We start from the raw sequence: 24,105 nt of genomic DNA on the forward strand, positions 1-24,105 counted from the left end.
AGCAGTGTTAAGTCTAGAGACTTCTAAATGGGAGGGAATTGTTTCCACTTTACCCATTAGACATGAAAGCTTGGGTTGAGGGGTGTCTTGCCTGTCTAGAAAGCAGCAGAGCTACCATTCTCACCTATCTAACTCACAGACCCTAATCAAGTAGGGCATGGTGGCACAGGTCTGTAGTCTCAGCCCTCAGGAAGCTGAGGCAGGAGAATTGTGTTCCAGGCCAGCCTAGGCTACATAGTGAAATGGTGTCTCAAACAAACAAAATGCAGACAGAAACATTGGCTGTGCCATGGGATGTAGCCACTTTCCTTGCATTCAGTGAGTGGGAACTATGTGCAAACCAGATTGTCCCTTGAACACTCTTCTTTCTCTGTAATCTACAAAATGGAGGCTCCTCATTCTCCCATGACCTGTACACTAAGAACTGGTAGAAACTGAGGGGTCAGCACACTATGGCCATGTTCAGACCTTTTCCACCTTGAATAAAGCGTGAGCAGTGCTCCAAGCTGTTGCTCCACCCCAGTCTCTGGCTTCTGCTTCCCTCCCGTCATTCGGTACCTAGAGTCCCTGGTCTTTAAATGCCCACCTGAAGCTGTTGTTTCCTCCTGTGAATTGGGTGTCTCTCAGTCACTCTGAAAGCTTTGGCTCATTCCGATGCTGGGTCCCATGGGCGTGAGACTGCATGCCTCGGAGAGGGTTAGGAGGCACAGCAGTGTCTTAAACGGTTTCAATTTTCCTAAATACAAAGTTGGAATTACAGAATCTCCATTACAGGCAATCTCAAGGAATATTGAGTGGGTCAAAACACTGAAAACAGCTTGCTGCCAAGTGAGACTCAAACAGGCACTGTTGCTGTCTGTGGTGATATTTATGCATCGTCTGTAAGTGGCGGTGGAGTGCTTTCCTAAGGCTGCCGCAGCAGAGTACCACTGTAATCGGGGTGGGTATCAGAGGACAAACAGGTGTCTGCACATAATACACGTAACCACACACGTACACATACACTCGCAATGCCCACTTGGTGTAAGCCCACTCACTGATATCATGAGAATACTGTTTATAATAAATTATAGGGTTCTCCAAATAAGCACACGAATCCTCATGTTCTAACCAGTATGTGGCTGTAACTGACAAAGCCAACACAAATGCTGATGGTTCTTTTCTTTCAAAGACTCAGAAGTAAAACAATATTAGACTGTCATTCATCGGGACTGGAGAGATGGCTCAGTGGTTAAAGCATTGGCTGCTGTTCCAGAGGTCCTGAGTTCAATTCCCAGCAGCGACCTAGTGGCTCAAAATCATCTATAATGGAATGTGAGGCCCTCTCTGTCACACAGGCGTACATACAAATAGAGTACTTATATACATAAATTTAAAAAAATCCTAAAAGAATGTGTGTGAGTCCCTTGTGGGACTGGATGACAGTCTTAAGATAGTAGAGTTTTGGTGCATTACATTGTGCCTACCCAACATAATTGTGGAGGACATGATCTACTTCTAAGTTTAAGCTGCACCCTAGCGGTTCTTTATTACTTTATTAAGTCTAGGTAATCAGCAAGGTGAGCTCTCATTTGCAGCACTTGACAACTTCCATAGCATGAGAACGCCGTCGATGTCACTGAAGGTCACCTTGGAAACTGAGCACATTCTGTGTCTCTCCATCATACAAATATACACAGGGGAGTATGTATAAGAACACAGGTGGGAGCTAGCTACAGCGATGTCACAGTGAACAAAGGAGATCACCACCAAGCCCGCCCACCAGAGTTCCTGATTTTGCTCCCTGAGAACCACATAGTCAAAGGAGAGAAAACTGAATCCCCAGGTTGTTTCCTGACTGTCATTTATGTGTCATACATGTGTCATGGTATGCATGCCACCCCCTAAATAAATGTTAAAAAATATAGAACATAGAATAGCGAAATAATTAGAAATTGGATGTCAAGAAGTTTCAAATTTGTTTCTTAGTTTGTTTTTACAACTTAACTTTTTTTTAAATGTCTCACTGAATAATCCTGGCTACCCTGGGACTCAGATCTGTCTGCCTCTGACTCCTGAGTGCTGGAATTAAAGGTGTGCACTACCACACCTGACCATACAACTCAATTTTTAATTTTGGCTGTATCTAACCAGGTTGATATTTTTTTGAACTGGAATGAACAGTGGTGGGAGCTCGTTTCTTTCAGTCCCCTGTGCTTTGTCACCTCTGCAACTGCCACAGCCCACCCTTTCTTTCCCCAGGTTTTTGTCCCCTCAGCTGTTGCAATAGACTATAGTTTCCATTGGCTAGTTTCCCACTCCTCAACTCACCATTTTGTATTTTCCAAGATAGAATGTGCTAGAAGGTAAAGCTCCCTTTCCTCCATTTATCTCCAAAGCCCAGAGTTCCCTGAGGTTCCTTTTAGACGTCTGTTTTTCTCTTCCTATGTACTTTGTCCCCATGATTGCATCCAAAGCCTTGGACCTAGATGTATTGATGACTCCCAACCCTGTAATTCTGATCCACCCCCTCTAATGTTCAGACCCATCTTCAGTCCTGTCAGCAATTCACTGTCTCATCCATTTGAACAGCATCACAAGAATATATTCATGGCGTCTCTTCTCACTCAGTCATGTGACCAGACACGTAATGGTTATCCTCACCGCCTCCTCTCTGCTCCATTGCTCTCACTTGGCCACCAGACCCAGACTGAAGACACAGCTGATGACGCCCACACCGTCACTGTCACTGAGCCCTGGACAGAGGCCTGGGGGATTGAAAAAGAAACACACACACACACACACACACACACACACACACACACACACACACACACACACACACACACACACACACGGGTCACTCAATAATGGGTGAATGCCACACAGGCTTCACTCGGGACTCCTTTTATATAGGGTGAACAACAAAGCCTGGGGAGTCCAGGTGCAGTCATGAGTGTTCAAAACAGGATGTTTTTAAGGTAAAGATAGCTTAGATGGATCTTCTAGGGCTTTAAGAACCACAATGGATACAAGGAATGAGTTCTTTAGCAAAACAAGTGTGGGAAGGAAAAATAAGACCAGGCTCCAATGGTGGGTTACAACAGCTCCCCCTTTTATATTATATAAAAGACAAATTTGTAGAGGGGAAGTAGAGGCTCAAATGAGTAGAAAAGAGGCATAACTTCAATTTCAAGCAGCGCCTTGTCTTAGGATCAATCTGGGGATCCAAGACTCTTGCCCATCTTTAGGTACCCTACCAGTCTTCAGAGCCCCTGCCTTAGGTGAGCCTGCTCCCAGAAGGCTGCCCGTCCTTAGCTAATTGATTGTCATTATGGCCACAAATTTTCTGTGGTCCAAAATGTTATATTGGTCTCCACTGGTGTCAAGAGAGCGTGCTTCACAGAGGATCCAGGACAGCTATAACAAGCCCCTCTTGCAGTCTCAGCTGCACCTCATGACCTTGTCTTATATGAAGGAGAGAAGGAGCATGGTACCCAGCTCTGGACATGCTGGATGCTCGAAATAAGCTATGGAGCACAGGCATGGTAAAGGAATAGAGAGTAAAGATCAAGAGGGAAAAGGTACTAGCATGCGGTGTCAACGAAATCTCTTCCTTCATGAAGGACGTGGTACTGTTGTCTCACCATCCTCAATTGAAAAGCTGCAAATTGACTTTGCAAAATACCTAGAAACTTGTTAAAAGGAACTGGTCCAAACATAAGAATATGGTAAATGCTGGTTACATTAAAGTTAAGAGAAAAGTTATTATAGCTTTTTCTCTATTAATTTTTTAAAGTCTGTTTCTACAGTCCCCATGTTCTCTGTCCCACAAGGCCTAAAAGCTTGAGGTAAAGCTGCTTGTCCAATCTGGGTTAAAGGCAAGCAAAGGTGGATCAGGAACAGATGTCCAATACAGCTTCTTGGTCGTCATTGTCAGTGCACTCAGGAAGCTCCACTGGTCAGCATGATTTTTTGTCTCAGCATCACCAAGTCTCACCAACCACTCTGGCAGCTAGTATGCTCTTGCAAGCATCCTGTGGGAAAAAGCACAAGCATACCCTCTTCCCCATATTAATTGGTCCCCTTGATCAGGACCATACCATATGCCAGTATGTGGATCCTTTTATTTCACCTGGGCATAAGTTTGCCCAGTTGTAGGATGCCATAGACATTCCTTGACATCCAAATTTAAATTTTTTTTTAAAATAAAAAGGTGTATGATTCAAATAAATGGGGATGTAACTCCCCCCTTTTAATTTATAAAAATATTGTTTTAAAGTTCCACAGTATCTGTATTATAATATCTTGTTCTTGAGAATTATAAGGAATTTTAATAATATGGGTAATATTAACTTGGCAACAAAGCATCTTAAATGCTCAACTGCAATAGCCAGTTCAATTTTCTGTTATAATCTGATTTGGAGCACCAACCATATGAAAATAGCATAGGCCATGAAAAAATTATACCTTTAGTTGTTTCTTCTGTTAAGGCAATTGCAACTAGAAAGTTTGAAAACGTGTTAATATTTAAATAAATATTTGCTATAATTGGTTAGATACAAGTCCTCAAGGATGAACTCCATTATGTGATATAGCAAGAAACAGAGGACATTTAAGACAAATCTTTACAATCTGATGTGTGCATTCTTTAGAAATATCAAAATTGTTGTCTCAGGCCATTGCTATCTTGATGGTAAAAAATGAGATTATAATTTATCTGGCATACAAATCTGTTGTGGCATTGCCTTTACTAAGTGATCCAGGCAACCCAGTATCTCTTAAATATCTAAGCATGGAACAGTAAGTTCTCTTGAGTTGAGTTTTATTTGTATAAACAATTGTAAAGCTCAAGAATTAGCAGTATCTAAAAATGAAACAATTTCAACCAATCGCAAACTATAAAATATATATTTGCTATCAATATATAAATTTAAGGTTTAACTAATTTAACATTTAAAAATAGTGGCTATAGCACATAATCTAATAATCTCTGCTGCAGCAGGGGGAAACTCAAGAGAATGAACATGTGATCCAATTGTATATATTACTTTTCCATAGATGAACTATCTATAATTACATTACCTATAGACTGCATGTGTAAATTTACAGGAAATAAAAAGGCATGCATAGAGAAAGGAATTAATAACTTGTCTTTTGGATAATGATTATCAATTGTCAGTTTTGCTGGAAAAGTTTGCAAATGCAATAGGCCAAATCATTATTTAGTAATAGCCAATTTAATTGCTGTTTAGAATAAGGAATAGATATTCCATCAGGTTAAGACATTACCTTCAAAAAAGATACACACACACACACACACACACACACACACACACACACATATATGTATATGTGTATATATATATATACCTTTACTATTCTATCATGCAATTCTGTTTTAACACAGCAAAGGTCCCATAATAGGATGCTAAAACTTTACTTAACAAGGAAAAAAGATGAATTTACATTAATGGTTTCTTTTGCCAAAAGAACTGCTGTGGATGTGAGGTAAAAATACAGACAGCCAATAATTTATTATAATCTATATAATATCTGCTGCTAACTCATTGCTTTCTCTATATTCTCTGCACAGCTTTTCATCTCTCAGTTAACTGTAGAGGAGACTAGAATTTGCATCTCTGGAGAACAACAGAGGTTTAAGATCTGTGGTAAGCTTTAGGCGAGGTTTTAGCCAGTTAACATCTGCCGAAGTGACAGATTTCTTTGCCTGTTCATCTTGAACAGTCTTAAAAGTTCTTTTCATTTCAGCCCTAATTTCTCTTATTTTAGCATTATCACTTAGGAGAGTATCTTTCACCAACCTCCAAAGAAAGAAACTGGTGACTGCTAACAATACGGAGGAACTCGTCATCCCCATTTTAGTTTCACTTTAAGAAAATTAGAAAATAATAATAACCTTTTGATTTTTTTTTTTTTTTTTTTTTTGCCCCAATACGTCTCCCCTTTTACTTACAATTGCCGGCTCCCGGGGACGATCCTGTCAGGTTTTCCTCAGTTTCCAATCTCGGTGGGACCTCCAGATGACGACGCCCATGCCATCACTGTCACCGAGCCTTGGACAGAGGCCTGGGGGATTGAAAAAGAAACACACACACACACACACACACACACACACACACACGGGTCACTCAATAATGGGTGAATGCCACACAGGCTTTACTCAGGACTCCTTTTATATGGGGTGAACAACAAAGCCTGGGGAGTCTAGGTGCAGTCATGAGTGTACAAAACAGGTCCTCAGGGTAGAGATAGCTCGGATGGATCGTTCTAGGGTGTGGTTAAGAACCACAATGGATACAAGGAATGAGTTCTTTAGCAAAACAAGTGGGGGAAGGAAAAATAAGGCCAGGCTCCAATGGCAGGTTAGTACACACAGCCATTCGTGTATCCACAGAACTTTTCAGAACATCCGTTAGAACCATCATAGAATGTGCTGGGTAGGAGTGTTAGAGCTTAGAGTCGAACCTCTACACATAACTTTTGTCTCTGTCATTTAAACAGCTTTTTGTAAGCTTGGGGAACTTGCTCAGTAACTTTTCAGTTTTCCCAAATATCAGGTAGGAATTACAGAATCTCCCTTTACAGGCAATCTCAAGAAATATTGAATGTGTCAAAATGCTACTGCAACCGCCTGCTGCTGAGTGAGACTCAAACATGCACCGTGGGTGGCTGCGCTGATATTTCTGCATCATCTCTAAGTGCTAGTGGATTGCTTTCCCAAGGCAGCAGAATGCCAGACGAGGTCATGCCAGAGGACAGATTTGTCTCTTACAGTTCTGGAGGCTAGAAACCAAGCTGTCAGCAGGGCTGTGCCCCCACTAAAACCTCCAGTGAGTCTTTCCTAGTCTCTCCCTAGCTTCCGGTTGTTTATTGAAACTCTTGGCTACTTGAGCACAATTCTAGTCTCAGTCTTTGAAATAACAAGTGTTCTCCCGGTATACTTCAGTCTTCACATGCCTATTGGAAAAGAACAACAGTGACATTGGCTTAGGTTCTGCCCTCCCGCAGTGCGACCTCTGGAATTACATCTGTAGCAACTCTGTTTCTAAGTAAGGTCATGTTTGGGGGCACTGAGGCTTGGGACTTCAACACAGGAGTTCTGCGTGGTCATATTTACTCTAGTTAAAATATTTGTGCCTTTCCAGTGTTCTTGTGTTAAATCCCAGTGCCTCCCCTCCCCCAGGTACAGTAGCAGGTGGGGTCTTTAGAACTAGAACATTGTAATTAGTCTTCCTAATGAAGGAGTCCCCCAAACAGTGTGAGAACACAAGACAAAGACACTAGAAATAGGAAAAGAGCCTGGTCTGACACTGCACCTGCCAGGTCTGACACTGCACCTGCCAGGTCTGACACTGCACCTGCCTGGTCTGACACTGCACCTGCCTGGTCTGACACTGCACCTGCCTGGTCTGACACTGCACCTGCCTAATCTGACACTGCACCTGAGAGTGCCTTGATCATGGATTTTACAAACTCTAAACTTCAATGAACTCAATGAACTTGTGTGGTTTATACACAACCTAGTTTATGTTATTTTATTATAGGGCCTCAAATGGCCCGAGATACAATCTAACCCAGCACAAGCAGAAACTACATAAAATACAGGGACCATGCCTGACTTTCTTTCAGGCTGGGGAAATATTTTGGAGTTAGTAGCTATAGTTATGCAACGTGGCGGCTCCACTAAGCACTGCTGGGCTGCAGGCTTTGAATGGCTAAAATGGTACTTTTATATTTCCTCCAGAAAGTGTTCCTGAGATGACGGTAGAGCAGTAGACATGATTTGGGTTGTACTGCTGACTCGTGTTGAGAAAGGGTCGTCCCTCCTTTGACTTCCCATACTGTGTCCCCATTAGACTCCGGCATGTGGCTAAACCTGTTTGATGCTGTCTTCTAGTGTGTAGATATACATGCAGACAAAGTACCCAAATGCATAAATAAACAGATTTAAAAAAAAAAAAAAAGACTGAATAAAGTAACCTCACTGGGTATCACCTCGTTCTAAGGGGAGTGTGTGGGCTTCCCAGTTGATATGAATGTAAAGAGCTCAGAGACATTGACCACTGAGTGGCACCTTCAGGATTCACTGATGCCCAACATCTGTCAGGTGTTCTGCTGGGAGGCTCGCTGGCATGGTAGAGCCTGGGAGTCTGCAGACAACAGGGATGCTGGCGAGAACTCGTGGGTTTGAGTTCCTGCCCTGCTGTTTGGGAGCCAGCTGGGTGACTTGGGGCATTGCTCAGTTTCTTTGACTATGAAATGGGGTTAGTGACATTGTCTACCCAGGCTTGTTTGGGGGTTAGATGAGTCTATAAGTCATAAATGTAGAATTATAATCCTATACTTTTAAGTGAGAAAATAGTAACAAGGTCTGTAAAAAATCATTTGTGTTCAGGTACATGTGTAACATGTGTACACTTGGAGGCCAGAGGTCACCTTAGTTATTATTCCTAGGGTGTCATTCATCTTAGGTTTTTTTTTTTTTTTTTTTTTTTTTTTTTTTGTCTTTTTTGTTGTTTGATTTTGAGAGAGGGTCTTTCACTGGTCTGGAACTCACCAAAAAGTTAGGCTGGCTAGCCCTGGGATCCCCCTGTCTCTGCCTCCCCAGTGCTGGAGTTACAAGCACATGCCACCATGCCTGGCTTTTAGGTAGGCACTGGTAAGCAAGTACGGGTCCTCTTGCTTGTGTGGCAAGCACCCCAGCCCATTGAGATTTCTCCCCAGCCCATTGGTTTTTGAGACAGAACCTTGCTGTGTGGCCTAGGCTGGCCTTGAGCTTGAGATTGTGTCTCAGCCTTGAAAGTGCTGGGGTTAAAGGGTCCCCCACTAAGCTCAGCAGTAAAGCAAGTGCTCTGAGCGGCTGTGTTCTCTCCTACCATGAAGGTTGATATACATGGAAACATATATAGGTCCCTTCTCACCCCCCCCCCCCTTTTAGTATAGAATAGAGTTTATCAGGGCATGGGGAGGGGAATTGAGAGGGTAGTAGAGACAAAGGCAGAGAGAGAGAGAGAGAGAGAGAGAGAGAGAGAGAGAGAGAGAGAGAGAAGTAGAGGTGAGTCAAGAGCATGCGGAGAGAGGGGGGAGGGGTAGAGAGTATAGAGCAAGAGCAAGAAGGCTAGAGCTGGTGTCCCTCTTTTGTTCCTGGCTTGTTTTCAGCTCTGTTTAATATTTAAATTACTTATGTGGAGCCAGTGTGATGGCTCAGCTGGTAAAAGTTCTCACCGTGAAAGCACAACAACCTGAATTTGACCCTTGGAACCCACAGGTCCACATGTGCACATACAGAGATCAAAATAACAGGAAAACATAGGGGAGAGATGGCCCAGTGATCAAGAGCATTGGCCACTACTCCAGAGGACCAGAGTTTGGTTCTCAACACTCTCACGGTGGCTCAAAACTGTAACTGTCCCAGAGAATCCCACATCCTCTTTTGGCCCTTGCGGGCACTACATGCATGTGCACAGACATACATGCAGGCAGGCAGAACACTCATACAGGGTTGGAGAAGATGGCCGAATGCCAGTTAACAGTACTTGTTCTGACCACGCATGCTCGCCTGCAGATGCTGGCTGCGGATGAGCTTGGGAAAATGTGCGAAGGTGGGTTTGGGCCTGGGTTGGCATTTAGCCTTGGTCCAGCCTGAAGAGAGCGTCATGGGAGCAGAAGCAAGCTCCCTGCAAGACACCCGTGAGCTGATTCTGGTTATAGAGCTCGTTGCTGTAGATTACAGGCAGGTGCAACCCCTTTACTTGTACGAGGACCACAGGTGTCCCCAAGTGCACAGAAAAGCTCTGCTTTCAGAATGAGGCTGGGTCTGTCTCCTGTAGCGCTGGTTCACCTTTCACAAGCTCGGCTTTATCAGGCCCTTTAAAGCTCCCTCATTCCCTGTAACTCGAATCTGCTGTGCGCTTTCCTAATGGCCTGGGACTTTATTTTTCAGTGTGTAGAGAAGTATTTTCCTACACATGTAGAATCCATAAGTTCTGTCCCACTAAAACTAGAGAAGGTTAAATATCAGTAAAAACAAACAACAAAAAACATATCTAAATGGTCTGGATCCTTCTAATGCCCCAACGAGTGGGGACCAGATACCCTATACTAGGCAGTGTTCAGTAAAATGGGTCAGTTTGCACGGTCAGCTCTGTATGAAGTCAATTTTAAGTCTCTGTGTGTAAATGTGTACTGCCTCTGTTTTCTCCCTCTCCAACCCAGACCCTCCTGCTCACCCCATGTCTCTGCTTCCGTGGACTTCTCTTCATCTCTTGCCCCATGTCATTTTCTCATCACCTTTGAGAGATGCTTTTTTTTTTTTTAAGGTTTATTTATTTTATGTATATGAGTACACTATAGCTGTCCCCAGACACACCAGAAGAGTGCATTGGATCCCATCACAGATGGCCGTGAGCCACCATGGGGTTGCTGGGAATTGAACTCAGGACCTCTAGAGTGAACAGTCACTGCTCTTAACCACTGAGCCATCTCTCCAGCCCGAGACGTGCTTCTAAAGGCATACAGATGATTCCTGTCATAAGCATACAGTGTCGGGAACAGATAGACATGCTCATGTGCTTTCCCAAAGTTGGTGGGATTAGTTTGTTTTTCCACTTGTTTATTTATGGATACTTGAGATACTTCTGGTTTGGGGTTATTAGAAATACTGACACAAACTTCATGCTTACATTTTTCTCCTCTCCCCAACTTCCATCCCCAGACATGGTTTCTCTGTGTAGTCCTTGCTCTCCTGGACCTCACTCTGTAGACCAGGCTGGCCTTGAACTCAAAGATCTGTTTGCTTCTGCCTCCAAGTGCTGGTATTAAAGGTGTATACTGCCTCCAGTACCCACTATGCTCACGTCTTTAGACAGACACACTCGGCTAGGACCATGTGTTACATCATAATAAATGATAGATGGATGGGCTGGAGAGATAGCTCAGCGGTTAAGAGCACTGGCTGCTCTTCCAGAGGTCCTGAGTTCAGTTCCCAGCAACCACATGGTGGCTCACGACCATATGTAATGGGATTCGGTGCCCTCTTCTGGTGTGTCTGAGGACAGCTACAGTGTACTCATATACATAAAATAAATAAATCTTTAAAAACAATGGTATCTGTCATTTATTAAAACCAAAGTCCCCAGCAGGGCTAAGTTTGTTCTGATGCCCCCAAGCTGCTGGTCCCTTCTGCAGACACAGCTGGTCCCTTGTCTTCCTGAGCACGTTGCCTTGGAGAAGCGGTGTTGACCTCTCATTTTCCAAAGTGGAAAATCACGACATCTCTGCAAGTGTACGCCTGCAGCCTCTGGTTCTGCATGCTAATGTTGGAGGGCTTTTCTGGCTTAGCAGTCTGATTAAAAAAATGCCTGTGAGTGGACAAGGTCAGGGGCTGATTCGTGGAAGGAAAGTTTTAGATCAGCAGTTCTCAACCCGTGGGTTGCTCCCTCTTGGGGGTCACGTATCAGATATCCTGCCATATCAGATATTCACGTTACGATTCGTAACAGTCTCAAAATTAGTTATGAGTTAGCTACAAAAATAACTATGCTTGGGGGTCACCACGACATGGGGAACTATATCAAAAGGTCACAGCATCAAGAAGGTTGAGAGCTGTTTTAGAAAAGAAGGAGAGGAACAGAAAGCTGAAGGGACGTCCTGTGAGGATGTGCAGAGACAGAGAGACCGGAGTGGTCAGAGCAGCCCCGGGCAGCACAATGGGCATCAGGTGGCTCAGAATTCAAAGGCTGGGTGTACAATCCTGAGAGAGAAGAGTTTTTTCCTTAGTCATCCTCACAGTTACCACAACTCCTCTCAGAACGGTTTCTAGCATATTCTTTCAGAGATTTGCATATGCACATACACGGGTGTTTATCTGAGGTAGGCTTTATGCTTTCCTTTCTTTCTTTCTTGCCTGTCTCACTATATAGCCCTGGCTGGCCGGGGACTTGTTATATAGACCAGGCTAGCCTTGAACTCCTGGCATGGGTTTCTTTTTTTACAGAAGTATGAGCAGACTAAACAGGTTGCTGAATACTTTTTTAAAACTATACATCATTTGTTTATGTTGCATGTTCTCCTGTGGGGGGGGGCATAGCGCCTCTGCGTGTGTGTGGAAGCCAGTGAACGACTTGCAGGAATCCCTTCTCTTCTACCGCATGATTGCAGATACTAAATTCCAATCCTGAGGCTTGATGGCTGTCTCTCCGGCCTCTACTTCATATATTTTTTTTTAGTTCAGTCCATAGTACAAAGGAAGAACCTCTTTGTATTCTAGATTCCCACGCTGTTTGGGTACGCTAACAGTGTAGAGGTGGCATTCGAACTCTGGTGTTGGTAGGAGTGGGGCCTCTCGGGGTAAAGTTAGCTAACAGTGAATAATGGCCAGGTGGTGGGAGACACCTGACAGGCTGAACAGTGACACAGTCTCAACAGCAGCAGGTGAAAGGTCAGCTCGGATTTCAGGGCCCCTGATGGACCTAGGGTTCCCTGGATGTGGTTCCTGGACTTAATGGGTGGAGTTAAAGGGGGACCAGGTGACTGTCCCTCACCTTCCTGCCAAGAAAGTCCTGCTCCCTGGAGCCCAAGGTGGTTGAGATTCTAAGACACATGATCTTTTGATGGTTTTAAAGAGCTTCTTTGCTGGAAAATAAACTGGAAAAAAAAAATCTTCCTCTCAGGGAATGACCAAGTAGAACATTCAGATTGGGAAAGTGATTTTATTTTTGTGTTTTTACATCTGGGGAGCTTTAACGTTTCTAGAGCAACTGAGTGCCTGTTTCAAGCCGCTGGGAGGGGCAAGCAGCCCCACCCCCAGCCAGGCCTTTTCCTTTTGCTCTCTCTCTCTCTCTCTCTCTCTCTCTCTCTGAGTGTCCTACCAATTGTCAACTTTGAAGAACCAAATCCTTTGTCCGTGCTGTAGGGAGAGCCACTCTAATGGAGGAAGACTTGTCCCCTGGCAGAGGCAGTGTGGTAGGCTAGAGAGAAGATTCCGGAATCACTGCCAGACTCCTTGTTCTCTGTTATGATGAACCAGCCTGCTTCCATCTTGGGCTTGGAAGCCATTTTCCTGTAAAGACTAACTAGACTCTTTGCAGTTCATGATTTAATCAGTGTCTGAAGGACTGGGCTGTGCCCGACCTGTAACCCTAACAACAAATGGTTCCAGGAACGGCAACCATACCTTTGTCTCATACTCTGGCCACCTTGTTATGACCACTTGTTAGCATGGCTACCTTGGTGTGACGATCTTATTATGGGCACCTGGCAACCATGTCTTTGTTTTAAAGGAGGTTGTTATGACCAACTTGTTAAGCTTATGGTCTGCTCCTGTAACACCACCTATTTGCCTACCAAATCCCCACTTTGGAAGCCCTTCCTCCTGAACTATCAAAACCCATACTTACCCATGTCCAATGCTGATCTCTTGAACCCCACCTTTAGGGAGAGACAGCCCATATACACACACACAAAAAAAAAAAAATTTAAAAAGCTTCTTCAGTTGTTTGTTTTAATTAATTTGGCCATGATTCGAATCAGTGGACTTTCTCCTCATTTCTGTAGGGTTAACAGAACTACTCCTAGCTGTCTCTGCCAGGCTCCAACCTCAGGATTTTTACATGTATTATTTCACTTAACCAACAGGGACCCATTTTACAGAGAGGAAAACTGTGGCTGACATGCTTAGTAGTTTGTCTCGGGTTGAGGATAGGTCACTCTGCTAGGAGATGGAACCAAGTCTTTGAATGCATAGAGAGGTAAAGCCATTACCTTTTGTTGTTGCTGCCGTTGTTTTGAGACAGGGATTCTCTGTGTAGTCCTGGATGCCCTAGAACTCACTCTGTAGACCAGGCTGGCCTCAAACTCACAGAGATCTGCCTGCCTCTGCCTCCTGAGTGCTGGGATCAAAGGCCTGCGACACCACCTCCTGGCTAAAGCTACTACTTGTACCATTTTATTTAAAGTGAAAAGCATTTCGTTCCTGAAAATTTGGTGAGGGGGCCTCTCAACCACTCTCAGGGCCCCGGGCTTCCCTAACACTGTGGAACTCACCCCATGCCTTTCCTAGCCACCTGCTGCGGGGACACACCTGGGGCCGGTTCTCTGTCACCCACACAGGTATTGTCATCTCTGCACACAGAAGAGCCTCTCTGAGACCAAATGCCTGCAGTGGGTTTGGGGCAGAAGAACCAGGAAACGTTAATTCTTCCAAGCGCCATGACTTCTCAGCACACTTATTTCTAGTAGGTTATTTTTAGTTTATATATATTAAAGACACTTTAGATTTCTTACATGCTTCACATGTAAGAATTAAAGAGGATTAAAATCCTCTTTAAATTTAAATTTTAATGTGTGTGTGTGAATGTGAGTGTATGTGTCCATGTGTTTGGTGTGTATGTGGTGTCCTTGTGAGTATGTCCATGTATGTGATGTATGTGTGGTGAGTGTGTGCTATTTGGGGTATGCATGTGTGTCCATGTGTGTGGTGTATGTGTGGTATGTATGTGTCCATGTATGTAGTGTATGTATGGTGTGTGTGTGTAGTGTATGTGTATGTTTGTGTGGTGTATGTGTGTGTGTCCATGTATGTAGTGTATGTATGGTGTGTGTGTGTTGTATGTGTGTGGTATGTATGTGGTCTATGTGTGTGTGTGTGTGTGTGTGTGTGTGTGTGGAGCCGCCCCCACCCCTTTTAGAGCTGAGTCTCCGGGACTACAAGTGTTGTTCTGGGAGCAGAGTGTGCTTAGCATTCACAATCAGTACATCACAGTTCCATGCGTGAGGAGAATGAAGCCTGGCTTGCAGGAGGCGATCTTCCTCGACTGCCAGCCCAGCCCTGTCCCAGAGAGGCTCTTGTGCTAGGAGAGTGAGTGTGCAAGTGCGTGTATGAGGAGAATTCAGATCAGAGCCCGCTAGCCTGGGAGGACGGACGGCAGCAAGGATCGGGTCCCCACGGCTTGTGCTGACCGGCTTCCATATCTGTAAGCTGGTCTCCTTTATCTACTTGACACAGTCTCCTTGTACAGGCAGCTTGACCCTTGGAGCCTGAGAGCCTTTACAAAGTGGGGGCTGTGCTTTCCCCCTTGAAGGGCTGTTTCCAGGACTTCTATAAAGCAATGAATTCAAGACCCTGTTGTTCAGCATCTGCCTATATTACTCACCTTTCTGCTCGCTGGGACCAAACACTTGACAAAAAACGGCTTAAAGTAGGGAAGGTTTACCCTGTCTCTTGGTTTGACAGGATGCAAGGGGTATTTGTTCCTTTTGGGACAGGGTTTCTCGTTGTAGCCATGGCTGTCCTAGAATTCACTGTGTAGACCAAGCTGGCCTTGACCTCCGAGGTCTGCCTGCTGGGAAGGCAGAAGCGTCGGAGCGGTGACTGTGGGATCGTGAAGCTGTTTGCTCACACACAGAGAGAGAGAGAGAGAGAGAGAGAAACACACACACACACACACACACACACACACATAAATGTAGATTGTCCAGAAGCTGTTTGTATTTTAATGTTAATTCCACTTCCTCAAGAAGCACTGGCTAGTCTAGGGACTTCTACTGAACATTCCCATTTTAATTAGTAAAATAAAGGAAAGCCCAGTGACTGGGTGGGGCCAGGGAAGTAGGTCTAAGAACGAGAGGTCAGAGGTCGGAGAGGTGGAGGGTGGGAGAGGACAGAGGTTAGAGGTGGAGGCTACATGGAGGTTCCCAAGGACCAGCTGGACCCAGGTGATATTAATTGGCATTAAATAGCTATGAACATTAAGGATTTTATAGGTCTAGCATCTTATACGAAGGGCAGTTTGTATCTTTGTTTATTTGATGCAATCTTGTTGTGTGGAGGGTTTGTGGATTGAGAGTTGAACATATAAACCTATATGAAAAGCTGTCGGGCTGTAGAGTTGTGTTTGTGTGGGATTTTGGGGTACAGAAATACCCTGGCGGAGAACAGGCAGTAGTAAACTGCAAAGGGAAGGGAGGACGACTTGAGCCGTGGTAGCGGCTCAGACCAGGCACCAGAGGAGCATGCAGTTCCAAACTAAAACCTGAGTGAGGCCTCCGGGCCGGTAAAGAGATAAACTGTTCCATATTTTTTAATATTTACTGTAACACATAAACACAAAAACACACACATACACAGAGTCACACACACGCAATAATAAAATAATTTATTTTAAAAAGAAGACAATTCTTTTTGTGACTTGGTTGAGCCTTGAGGACATTAGATTCTCCTGAGGGAAACAAGCCAGCTTGCAAAGGCCAGTGCCCAGGGCTACAGAGATGGCTCAGTGGTTGACAGCACATGTTGCTTTTACGAGGGACTCGGGTTTAATTTCCAGCGCCCACATGGTGGCTCACAACCATCTGTCATCCCAGTTCCGGGGATCCAACAGGCCCAGAGGCTGCCCGTACATGCGGGCAAAACACTCCTCCTACTCATAGAGTAAAGGTAAGTGTTACCTCTGGTTTTTAAAGAAAAGGCAAATGCCACTTAAGCAAGGCACTTAGAGCATCTGGTTCTCCCAAAACATCAAAATGGCGTTTGCCAGGAGCTGAGGAGGAGGAAGGTGTGTGGGTGTGGGAACTTTCAGAGTTGCAGTTTGAGAAAAGGAAAGGTTTTAGAGACAGAAAGCCGCGATGACCACATGACGTCATGAATAATCTTAGTGTCACCGGACTGCACACTCACAGATCATTAAAGTGGCACGTTTTGTACCCTGTGAATCTCACCTCAGTGACAAAAGCCAGATAGAGCCTCATTTAAGGAATCAACTCACTTTTCGCCTGTGTCTGTCACGGGCTGCGTCCAGAGCTCCTCCTCGCCCCGGACCATGGATTTTATGTCTTTTTTAAAATTAGTATTATTACTCCTTTTTATCTCATGGCCATTATTTTAAAAACTTAAGACACAGTTAAGCATATGGAAAAGCCGAGCCCCACACCCGACCTGTACCGGTTAGTCCTGGTCGTGTTCCACCCGTCTCATTCCAAACACTTTCCCAAACACTGCCTATAATTACACTCCTCTGTAGATGTTTATACCATCCTGCATTCAGGCGTAAAATCAGGTCATAGTATAAAATGTGATGTGGAACCTACTTTCCCTACAAAGTAATAGCTATGTGAGCAGCTCCTACATCAAGCCCAAGCACCATCATTTTAACTGCGGCCCAGCTTCCCGCTGAGCATGTGGGTGTAATATCCTTATTTAACCAAGATCTCCATCCATAGATCCCAAATAGTTCCAGGCTGTGTTGTTATGAGCAAGCTGTGGTGGGCATAACATAATGGCCTTGTTATTTTTTGCTATGGACTGGATACGATGCTGTCTCCTCACCCCACCCGTTATTCTTTGAAATAGAACAATCCTGCAGTATAGCAGAGGCTGGCCTCAAACTGAATAGGTAGTTCAGACAGGCCTCGAACTCACAACAATTCTCTTGCCTTATCCTCCCCTCCCCCCAGCTGAGATTCAAAGCTTAAACTACCATCCCCAACCCCATCTGGCTCTTAGGAAACCAAAATGAAGTTTAAAAAAAAAAAAAAAAAAAAAAAAAACCTCCTAGGCCAGCTGCTCTCAAGTACAATTCCTGACTCTCTTCAGAGAAGCTCTGCCTACCCCCCACCCCCACCCCAGTGGATGGAGATTAATAGAGAGATGAACAGCCAGTCAAAATAGAGTCTGAGCACTTGTGGAAAGATTGTCCCTAAAGCTCCCTCTATACCACACCCCTTCTCCCAGAGGCTTAGAGAACTGAAGATGGGACAAAGGAGCAGGAAAAGTGCCTCAAATGATTGTCCCCTGGACATGACAGGGACACCGAACTCCTGGACCTCAGCAGCTGCGGTTGCCTGCCTGTGACCAAACCAGTCAACATTCCAGCACAGATGGAGAATGGGTTCACAGGCCCCGATTCCAGCGAGTTGTGCATTCTCTGAGGCTGCGAGAGGAGGGGGAAAGCCTTTTCTTCAGGGGTGTGCTCCCTGGTGGGTGACCTAGACCCCAGTGGATAGAGAGCCCTCCACATACGAGCAGCACTTTCAAACTCAATGAACTATATACAAAAGAAGGCTGGATGTTGTGGTGCACACACACACTTTTAATCCCAGCACTTGGGAGGCAGAGGCAGGGTTATCTCTTTGAATTCAAGGCCAGCCTGGGCTACAGAATTCCAGGATAGCCAGGCTACTCAAAGTACGTCTGTCCAAAGAAAAAGAGAGAAAGAAAAGGAGGAAGGAAGGAAAGAAGAGGAGGAGGAAGAGAGGAGGAGAAGGAGGAAGAGGTTGAAGAGATGGCTGGGTTCCATTCTCAGCACCTCCATGGCAGGTCACAACCATCTCGTAATTCCATTTCCGGAGGATCTTGTTCCCTGTTCCCGTCTCCTCGGGCACTGGGAATGCGGGTGGTGTACATACACACCTGCAAGCAACTCATCCATCCGCATAAAAATAAACTGATTTTTGAAAGATTAAGAAAAAGAGAAGGACGGCTCGAAGTTGTGAGGGGAATGGGAGAGGATGGGAGAAGCTGAAGAGGGCAGTGAAGGCTGGATATGGTCCCAATACGTTCTGTTCTTGTATGATATACTCAATCAATCAATCAGTAAAATAACGGGGAAAGTCTTGGCCCATTTTCCTTTAAGAACACTCATGAACTTGCTGGGGATGTTCTTCCCCTGATCCTTGAGTGGCATGAATGAAACCTAGGGCTTGTCCCCAGCACTATATAAAACATGGTGCTGCATGGTCACAGTTCCAGCGTTCATGAGTTTAAAGGCCCGTCCGGGCTACATCAAACCTTGAGGACTGTAGCGAGGGCTCGGGGCTGATGAAGGCTGCTCTTGAAGAGACCTGGGCTTGGCTCGTACGATTGTTTGTAACTTCAGTTCCAAAGGATACACCCCCCTCTTCCGGCCTCCACGGGCATCAGGAATACACACGGAGCGCATACATCATACACTCCAGCAAAACACACACCGAAAATAAAAGTAAACAAATCGAAAAAAAATAATAAAAGAGCAAAGTTTATGGACTTTTAACAAAGATACCAGTTCCTCCCCTGGCCACTGACTGCAGACTTTGATGTGGGTGGTCGCTGCCAGGCAGCAGGCTGGGTCTCCAGGGTCTTCAAGATGCTTAGCCGGCTTGTCTCCTCATCTCTTGGTCCCAACACAAGCACACCTTGTGCTCCAGTTTACATCCCTAACAGAAGATGATGGATTGAGCCAGGCTAGGCTCTGTGAGTGCATGCGCACTGGAGCAGGATCCGCTAACACAGGCCCTGGAAACTAATAGAGCTACGAGTCAGCTCCTGGAGACTCTGGTTAATATTAACATGCAGGTCTTAGCCAAGAGCAGGAAATGCCAGCAAGTGGGGGATGGTACATGGAAGGGTGTGCCCCAAGCTGAGATCCCGGGGGCACCTGGGAATCTGTTACAGCCTGTGTCTAAAGAAGCCAGGTTCAGCCTAACTTCCTCAACAAGGGAATTTAAAAGAACCAAGTTAATAGTGAAGAAAGCAGAGAGAGATTTATTCAATGTGAGCATACCCGGAAGAGAAACAAAAGGATCTAGCGACTCCCTCCCTCTAACTCCAAGTCTGTCTTCAGGGTCCTGACCTGAGGATAGGTCTTACTCAGAAAGCCAGAGACATGCCTTATAGAGCAGTTCTGCAAATGTGGTCTCCTGATCGCCACTCCCTCAGCCCTGAGTCCCCCAGGGCGTCGCCCGGTTCCTCTTCCAGGAGGAAACTCCTGGACAAACTAATTTCTTGGGGTCCATTCTTTCAATAGTCTGATAGCCAAAAAGGGGGGACACAAGTGTCTCTTTAGGATGTATCCATTCTTGCCAGGGAAGCGATTATGAGAATGTCACACGGCCACCTGGCTGATTCACCAGGGGGTGGAGGGAATACTGTATTCGCCCTTTGGTCCCTAATTGGGCACAGAGACCTCAGTGTCTTCTGATAAAGATCAGAAAGCAGAGACAGAGGTAATGAGGGATGCAGGCGGGATTGTGGACAAAGCCCTGGTGTCCTCACAGGAGCTAAATCTTCCCGCGCCCAGACGCAGACATGGCTGGAAGCCACATTTTAAATATCCGCGTAGAAGCAAGCTTGCATACATTCAAACCTCTGATCTCCTAATTTACATTCTTTCGCTTATTTCTTCTGAGATTTGGTTTTTCATCTTGTTCTTATTTCCTGATTTGAAAGCTGTCCTCTCTGGTTTTATTCTTCCTGTACCCTGGTAATTCAGCATGCTACCTGACTTATGAAATCTTAAAAATTAATCAATGTCTCATTTTCGCCCACAGAATGAAAAACTGCCTTAAACACTGTAGCTTCATTAGCCAGCCTCCAGCCAACTGCTGGCGTGCCTGTGTGTGTGTGTGTGTGTGTGTGTGTGTGTGTGTGTGTGTGTGTGCTTTTTAAACTTTACTCAATTTTTTTTAACCCTCAGAAAACATCGTTATAATTTTCTCTGTAGTCAATGACTAACATCAATTATTTAGAAACATCTTCGTTTCCCAATAATGGAGAGTTTTGCAGTTACCGTTTCTTTATTAATTTGTAATATAAACGCATTGCGATCTGATAACGTCCTGCGTAGTTTTAATACTTTGAAATTTGTTCGAACTGAAGGTCCCACAAAATATTTGTTTTTTTTGGGTTTCCGTGAGCGCTGGAAGGGAACATGGGGGGGGGACTGCAGGAGTGCGCGTGCGCAGTATGTGCCTTCTGGGTCAGGCCTTGGAACCTGGCCTTTTGTGTGACTTTTTGGTGTGGGTCCCAGAAATTACTGGCGGTTTTGTCTGCTATTCTCTGTCACTGTGCTTTTCTCTCTTGATTATACCTTCTGGAAAGCATGTTATTAGGTACACGCAAATTTAAGACTGTTGTATCTTCCTGGAAAGTCGGACCTTTAAACATAAAGTGACCACGCGTTACTAAAAGTATATCTTTAAAGGCCTATTTGCAGTAGGCTTCTGTTTTTTAGCATTTGTTTCGGCTTTGAACGGTTCTGGAGGTGAAAGTGGAACCAGTTTTAAAAGATGTTTTCTATTTGTTTGTTTACTTATGTATGGGGAGGAGGCTCCCGTGGTGCACACGGAGAAGTCAGAGGACGACTTGGACTTGAAGGAGTGGGAACTCTCCTCCTACCATTTGCGCCCTTGGGCGGGACTAAAACCATCACTGAAGTGGTCCTCGGCTGGTGACCCGCAATCGCGCCTCTGAGCTGTCCTAGCCTAGGAGGCGCTTGGCCTCATGAGGCACGGTCCTCTTAACTAGGTAGAGGACAGGGGAAGTTTGTCTGTCTCTCTTGTTCTCTTCTTTCGACCTTCCTCCATGTTGGGACAGGACGAAAACCTTCGCCAGTGCTAACTTTCTGGTCTTGGACTGCCTGGCCTTTTAGCGCCGTTCTTTGCAAACTACTCAGTGGCAGACATTCTGCTACAGTACTGTAAACCAGACCGAGAGAGTATTTCTACAAAATGCTTTTTCTTCCTTCCTTTTTCTTTTTTTCCATTCGTGGTCTTCACATATTTCTTGGGTTGGGTGGTGGTAGCACAAGCCTTTACTGCCAGCACTCGGGAGGCAGGCAGGTCTCTTACCTACCTTTATCAGCCTATTTCTCTCTCTCTCTCTCTCTCTCTCTCTCTCTCTCTCTCTCTCTCTCTCTCTCTCTCTCTCTCCTGTCTTCCTCTCTTGGTCTCCTCCCTCTTGCCCTTCTAGTTTGGTCAGCTGACTATATTCAGTTTATTACTTTCTCTGCTTTGGATTCTTCTGGGTGCCTCTGGCCGCGCTCTCCTTCATCCCTACACTAAACCCTTCCCCTGAGCCACGCCTTGGAGCAGTCACATCCTCTTTGGGATCAGCTCCAGCTGCCTGGAGTAAAACATTTTAGGACATTTGGAATATTCCAGTTTGCTGGTGGCTTCTCCTCTCCCTTTTTTTTCTCGGCTCTCACCTTCCCACCCCGCTCCCCCCCCCCTTTTGACAGGGGGATCTGAGGCCCCCAGAGGGACGCCAGGCAAGTGTTCCACTTCAGCCTCCTGTCAGTTTCATTTGTGTGAGCTTGACACCTGCTCGGCTCCTTCCATCTCAGCCTTTTAACATGCGCCAGCCCAGGATTCCACGCGGGCAAGGATAGCCCCCACCACCGGGCGCCCTCTGTGTTCTCTCACCCCATACCTGTTCGCTAAAGAGCCCAAAAATTCCAGTACACAAGGAGTGGGCCTGATCCATTTCCTTTCTTTTTATCTTTTTGGGTTTATCTATTTGTTTTTGAGATAAGGTCTCAATCTGGCCCTGCCGGATCTTTCTTTTAGACCAGGTTGCCCTCAAATTCACGGAGATCTGCCTGCCTAGGGTTAAAGGAAACCATCACCAAACCCAGCCCTCAGTCCAGGGCTTACCCCAGTTCTTACCCCAATTCTGCCTTAGCTCAAACTACTGTTGTCTCAGCTGGTCCGCAGCAGCAGCTCCTGACTGGTCTCTGTGCTTCCTTTTGTCTGTCTGTCTGTCTGTCTTTTTTTTTTTTTTTTCCTGCGTGCATGTGTCTAAGTACCCTCACACAGATGCCACCTGTAGAGATCAGAGGAGAGCTGCTAGAGGTGGATTGCTCTCAGTCATATCTGTCTTGGGGATTGAACGCAGGCTGTCAGGCTTGGCAGCAAGCTCCCTTAACCTGATGCTGAGCCATCTCAACCACCCTCTGTTTCTTTCCTTACCACCCACATCCTATTTTTGGCACAGCATTCGTTTTGGAACGTAGGGGAGATATCATTTCTCTGCTCCAACCCTACAAAGCCTTCCTCACCACAGCTAATGCAAATTCAGGGCCCTGACTTAATTTAATCCTCCTTCTCCCTGTACACACGCAGGAGATTCTCCAACCACACCTGAGCCCTGCTGACCTCACACAGGTCGGATCAGGGTCTCCTCTGTGCACCCCAGCCCCACCCCCCAACTCTGGCCAACTCCACTCTCCTGCCAGGAATTTACTGGCCCCCAGTATCTCTTGCCTGCGCCAGGACTGGCTGCTTCCTTTTTCATCCCCATGCCCTTGAAGTGCCTGTTCATCAGGAAGGGCTTCTCCCTCGGTCTAAAACGGGAGCCTTACCTGTTTGTTCCTTCTCCACTTTAATTTTCTCTGTAAATAATGACTATGAGACATTAGTGTCTAGACACTAGACTGTAAGCTTCTGGAGGCCAGGAACCTTGTCTCATTCACCTTGTTAATCTTGGGTGCCTGACACTGAGGGGGTTCTCAGCCTGCGCCCCGCAGAACGAACCGCCATCCTCTGTGTCTGTTTTACACGGAGAAAAAGCAAGTGAAAATATTTTAATGCAAACATAGCTCACGTCTCTGACTCTATATCAGCTTGTTGCTAGTGAGTTGGGTTTAATTCCTTGTTTGTGTTAGCACCCCATTTGTGTGCTGACAAGTCCTCAGTTCTCCTTAGAGGCTCCCCAGTTATCTTTGGGACTCTGAAGGGAGGACTCATGGGAGTGGCCCTGGAAGCAAGAGAGAGCTACTTGCTAAATCTGCAGGAATCCTGTGAGCAGCTTGTTACACTGTGAAATTAGCCCCGGTGGGAATATTTACATCACGGAAGTGAGCAAATGCTGCAAAACGGAGTAGCTTAAATTTTATTTTAAAAAAGGAAGAGCCAGTTTCCTAATACAAGGATTCCCCCCAACTAGTTAGTAAAGGATGATCTGTCTGTGGCCTTTGTGCTCTTCCAGCTGGCCCGGCAGAAAGCCTCTGGAACCCCACCCCCACTGTCATCCTGAGAAAGGCAAAGTTCCTGCCAAGACTGCATGCCACATCCTGTCAGCCAGCCAAAGGTAAAGTTCAGGCCCACAGAAAGTTCTTCCCTACAGAAACGGACCAAGTATCTAAAGTTCCCCTCTTTCCACTGCCCTGCTCCCTCCCCCAGGAATCATGTAGGGACTTAAAAGTTGTGCACATGCCTTGGAGAGGGAGTGCAGATGTTAAAGTGTGTGCTGCACACATGTGAGAATGGGAGTTTAGATGACCAGAACCCTTGAAAAGCCAGGTAGATGTGGTAGCCTGCTGGAAGGAGAGAAAGAGACAGAGACAGACAGAG

The sequence above is a fragment of the Micromys minutus genome, assembly GCF_963924665.1.
Source record: "Micromys minutus genome assembly, chromosome: 9".
Lineage (NCBI taxonomy): Eukaryota > Metazoa > Chordata > Mammalia > Rodentia > Muridae > Micromys > Micromys minutus.